The following is a 6,000-nucleotide window of genomic DNA, read 5'->3' as shown; positions in this document are numbered from 1 at the left end:
ATAGAGTCTTTTGAGAAGTTAAAGTTCTCTTAGCCAGGTTGAGATCACCAAGTCAACAGGAGACCCTCCAAAAGAAACCAGAAATCTGTCCACAAGAAATATTTTCATGTGACTCAGAATCTTCTTCCTCTTTTGAAAGGGAACCACCATGCTCATGTAGGTAAAGACCCTCTTTATTCATACAGGACTTTAAAGTTTGCTGTGTTTAATATTCATAGACACATATATCTATCCTGAATGGCAATCTACACAATTTTGCACCACAGTAGTTGGATCACTAAGACTGGAGTTAAATTTTTACAAAATTTTAAATCCCTGGTAACTATGAGCCATGTTCATTCATTAATGTCTGTGCTAATTTATTTATATCAGCACTCTCCTGCCAAAGTCATTTGGAGTTCACTCTTATTTCCTAAGTTCTTATCTCTTGCTTCTATCCCAAGTCTGACTATTGTATATCCAGTAGCGATTCATCCCTAAGTTCACCAGGAAACTTGTAAAAAACGTAAATTGCATCATGTTCATAATACCCAGAAATTGACAATAACACCAATGTCCATCAACATTAGACTACATAAATAAATAATTGTGGTCCATTAAATTATAATGTTGACTGTAAGAGACAAAAATACATATTGTATGTTTTCATTTATATAAAGTTCATAAGCAGGCAAAACTAATTTATTAGAAATTAGGATAATGTTTACTTTTGAGAATGAGGGACCAAGTAATGAGGGGTGCTTCTGAGGTATTGTTGTTGATTAGTTCTTGACCTGGATGTTAGTTTCAGGGTGGTATTTCATGTCACTTATGATGTGCTCTCTTTTTTGCATGCATGCTATACTTCAATAAAATATTTTTTCAAAATAATGTGTCTTGCGCACACCCCCTGACTAAACTATGAAACACTTCTTTTTTGCCTCCTATACCATCTGTCTATGGCTCACAAAGCATGCATAATTTCTTTTCTTTTAGAAGTATGTTAAATTTAGTGTAAATAATATGTGCACATTGTACAAATTATAATCAAATACAGACGTGATTATCGTAAAAAATATCAAAACCTCCATCCTGAAAATCTTGTCTGTCTATTCTCTTTTCAGATATTCTCTCTTAAAAGTATTGTGTGTGTGTGTTTTAGTTCTTCTTTTTTTCTTTTTAGTGGTTATTTCTTTTACTCAAAGCTATGTTTGAACTTTAATTAGATTACCCATCACTCTGCCATACACAATTAGGATTTAATTCAATTACTGTATCTGTGCCCTGCCCTATCCCTCAAAATATTTTATATGTGTATGTATATGATCACACACATGCACCCACCCCACTACATAAGTGAAAACTTAATGCTAGTTATATCTTATTTTTCCATTCTTAAGATAATTACCACTTGCTAAAATTCTGGACACCTTCCCAATTTGTTTATAATTTGTTTGTAATAATTGAAAACTAATAAATAGTGTTTGAATTACTATAATATGAACATTAATATGAGTATTGAATATGAATGCTGATCACTTTACAGCCAAGTCAGCATTATATTTTCTTCTCTATTGGCCAAATACCACTGTCTTTATTATCCTTGAAGATATATTTCCAGAATCAATATCTGAGAATATAGCGTACTGACGGAACAAGGAGAGGATTTATAGACAACTAGAAAATAACTTTTATAACAGTTAAGAAGGAATGATGGTGAAAATATCTAAGGAAAGAAAAAGTGAAAATCTCACAAAATGAAAGAAAAAATGAGACAACGTAAAATATGAAAGAAAGTAAACAGATACAGATCATCTGTCTAGGAGGGCAAATGTCTGAATTTTAGGATTGCCACTAAAAGAGAAAACTTAAAACAAAGAGAAGAATTTATCCAAAACACTTAAATAAGCCCACTTATTCAAGTGTGACTGAGAATTTATTGGTCCTTGTTTGAAAAATGGAGACCAAGAAACTACAACAACTGTCAAAATTAGTGGAATGCAAGTTGAAAACCTTCACATTCAGAAAAGTAATTCACTGGAAATTGAAGTAGTAATTTCAGCACAGCAAGTAATCCAATGTAATGATGACCCTCAATTTGACTGTGGGTAAGGTTGGTCCCACCTACATCTACTTAGGGTCTGCTCCACTTGGCTTTTCTCCACCAGGTGCCCAGGTTTGGAGGAGACCAGTTACTATCAAAGAATCTCTCTGAGCAAGGTGGTATATATGCTTGCCATTGTTTTCAAGGGCGTGGAGTACACAGTTTTGGTGCATCCTTTCTGGACGAAAATTTAGCAATCTAAGTTTTTTAAAATTGGTATAATTTTGACTCAATATCTATTCATGTCTATGAATTTTCCAATGGAATTGTGAGTTGATATTCATTGTAAAGTTACACTATAACATCTTGAAAATAAACTCAATGTTCTAAATTAGAGAAATTTAAAGCAAAGTTTACAACCACAAAGAGGACCATTTTGCTGACTTTGAGACTCATGCTCTAGAAGAGTTTTTAATTAGAGAAGTGTTCATAATATATTTTTAAATGGAAGCAAACAGTGATGAAATAGCCTGTGAGTTATCATGATTTTTCAGGGAAAAACCCCCATTACATATACATGGAAATAAAGACATACAAAACCCTAGCAGCAGGTATTTCTGAGTATCAGAAGTATGTGTTATTTATAAATGTCTTTATTGTTACTTTTTCTCTTTTTCAACTAATAAGAATTTACTATTTTAGGATTCACAATAATAGAAAACTAAACACTTACAATAGCACAGACACATATACATCATATTGCTTTATATTTAATTGCCTTAGACAAGAATTTTCAACCTCTAGTCCTAATGGTAGGATATCTGTGACATGGATGTTACTTTCTGGACAGCCCTCCTTTGGGAAACACCTATGGTTGGGGAACTTTTTTTCCTTCAAATATATGAAGATTTCTATCATGCTTTCCCTTGGGGCTTTGTGGTCCTGGAGGCTCTAAAGCCCTGTTTCACATTGAGACTTGGGACTCCTGAGGGTACAAGAGATTATGTCTGTTTCTTGTGGGAACTCAGCTGGACTAAGCACTTCTGACCGAAAAGTCTATAAGGTGAAGCCACGGTGTTGCTATTACATACATTCTGGGCCCTCCCTCTGACATGAGCACCTTTCACCTTTCTTCTTATCTGGAGTTATATTGTGGGTAAGGGATTTCTGCCTTCCAGACATTTAAATCCTAGGCTTATTATATGACAAAGCCTAGTCCTGTTCTAACCAGTCTGTGTAATCATAACGATCAAAGACACTGACCTACAGAAAATGTTGGTGATTTCTTAGTGTGTGAAAATTAGGAAGAATATGTTCATTCCACATTCAAAGTAGAGATAGTACTTGTAAGGGATGTGTGCTCTTGGTGGATAAGGTCCAGGTTAGATGCTCTCAATATCTCCTTTAGAGTACAAGGGATTCTTCTCCTTATATTTATTTATTTTTTCCAAATATGTGCTGCAATGCAAAGGCATAGAATTAGACAATAACAACCCTAAGATCTCTAAATCAGGAAAAGACAAATTGCTACAAACTTTTCCCTCTGAGTCACTAGCCCCACCTTCCTTACTCCCTCCCTATTCTTCAATTTAGTCACATATCTTGCAGTCAGTCAACACAACTCCAATTTTTTATTGTTTTTTTAAATTCAGTCACTGTCCTCATTGATGGGGTAAAATAGGTGGAAGATTTAGCTCATACACTAAAACAGCACACAGGCCAGTAAAGGGAAAGGATAAATGTAAATTGTTCTTGCACGGATCTCCAGGTTATCATCATCATGAAAAAAAAATGGAGGAAATATGAGGGTAAGAGAGAGGAAGAAAGGTGAATTTCAAATAATAAGAGAGATGAGGATGTGCTTTGCCAGGATTTAGTGTAGAGAACACAAAATTCTGTATCTTTGGACAAGCTATTGAATGCACTGAGTCTTGGTTCGATAAAATGGATAGATAATATTGAATTGGCAGACTCATATAAGAATGTGATTAAATTAATAAGTTAATTTAAATATTAAGGAAGTAAATATATTAAATAAATATAGACAATCAAATAGCACTAATGTAATTTTTTTTGCTTAGACATGTAGATAAATATTTGAGTAGGTATGCATATTTGCCATTTATGCTTAAGGTAAAACCTGAAAGCACCAGAGCAGAGACACAGAAAGTCTTTGTGGTAAGGATACATTGCCTGGCACACACATGGTAGATAACTAATTTTTTTTAAATTTAATAAATGGAATTTGTTTAACTTAGAGTCCATATAATGGATATATTCAGGCTCAGTGATGGTGCTTTCTGTCACTAAAAGTTTGGATTTGACGTTTCTGGAAAAACATTTCAAAACAACAATCACAGCAAAGAAAAATAGTATCAGATAATCTAGAAGTCTCTTTTCTGGATCCAGCGTTTTCCTAACATTGCTCTCCAGGATATTGGGAGAGAGTTGTTCAGATGCCTGATAGGATTTTCTTCTGTGAACTGGTCCCTAAATTCCTTGAAAATATGCTCTTCTAGGACATCACTAGAGAAGCGTAGCATGAAAGTGAAAAGGAAGTCTCCTTGGATTTTCTAGCCTTTATGCAGTGGCTGATTCATTCAAATTTTTAAGGAGGCTAAGATCAAGAGGTAAATCAAAGGAGGCTGTTTTCTGTTTTAAACAGCCCGAGGCAACCATGGGTGCTACATACACTTTGTGTCAAATGGCTGCCAGCGTGGGATGAAGAAACAGCCGAAGACGCAGCAGTGATGGCATCAGTCACCACACTTCCCATCAGATAGTGGAGGCTTAGACACCTACTTCACGTAATGGAACCCATTGCCAAGGAGAAAAGAGAACCTGTGATTGACATGAGGTGGAATGATGGGATGATGTAGCTTATCTTGATGTGGTATGCTGTTTTGTTGTTATTATTAAACTTCCAATGCATGACTATATTCTCTCTTTTTTACTTTCCCAGAACCACAGGCAAAGATAAGAAAGGTGGGGAGTGGTGCTCAGGGTAAGTCTGAATAGTACTTTTACCAAATTACCTTCTCCTTTGGGAAAAAAAAAAAACCATCCCACACCATCCTCTTGCTATTTACCTGAAAGATGACTGGAATTCTGGGAAAGAAATAGTAAGAAGCAGGAGCGTTAGAGGTCCTAATTTAGAAACATGAACATTGTCTTCCTCCAGAGAAAAACAAGAAAACAAATAAATGCAAAATCAAATAAATGAGAACAAATCACGTATCAACTACTTGTTAGTCCCCAACTTCTGCATTAATTTCCTTTAGAAGGGATTTAGTTTAGTGGAACAGATGTGAAGTCTGAGCTAAGAAAACCTAGATTCATTCTGAATTATCACTAATAGCTTTGGGAAAGCAGATTAAACATCCTGTGCCTAAATCAGGGAATTCAATTACAGTAGCTCACACGGGACTGTGGAAATCAGACCTCTTCAAAGAAAGTGTCATTCTATCTCAGTGTTCAAAGAAGACTTATCAAGATAAATTATATGTCATTAGTCTTTGATCTATTTTAAGTTTATTTATTTATTTATTTTAATTTTGACTCTTATATTTATTTTTTTAAATTTCAGAATATTATGGGGGTACAAACATTTTGGTTACATATAATGCCTTTGCCATGCCCAAGCGAGAGCTACAAGCATGTCCATCCCACATATGGTGTGCTCCGCACCCATTAGTTGTGAGTTTACCTATCCCCACCACCCCCCTCCCACCCGCCCGGACCGTTGAATATTACTTCCATATGAGCACCTAAGTGTTGATTAGTTAGTACCAATTTCATGGCGAGTACATGTGGTGCTTGTTTTTCCGTTCTTGCTATACTTCACTTTGAAGGATAGGCTCAAGCTATATCCAGGATAATATAAGAGGTGCTAGATCACCATTGTTTTTTGTGATTGGGTAGTATTCCACGGTATACATATACCACATTTTATTAATCCACTTATGTATTGCTGGGCA

The sequence above is a fragment of the Eulemur rufifrons genome, chromosome 6 (genome assembly GCF_041146395.1).
Source record: "Eulemur rufifrons isolate Redbay chromosome 6, OSU_ERuf_1, whole genome shotgun sequence".
Taxonomy (NCBI): Eukaryota; Metazoa; Chordata; class Mammalia; order Primates; family Lemuridae; genus Eulemur; species Eulemur rufifrons.
Note: the sequence above shows the minus strand (reverse complement) of the source record.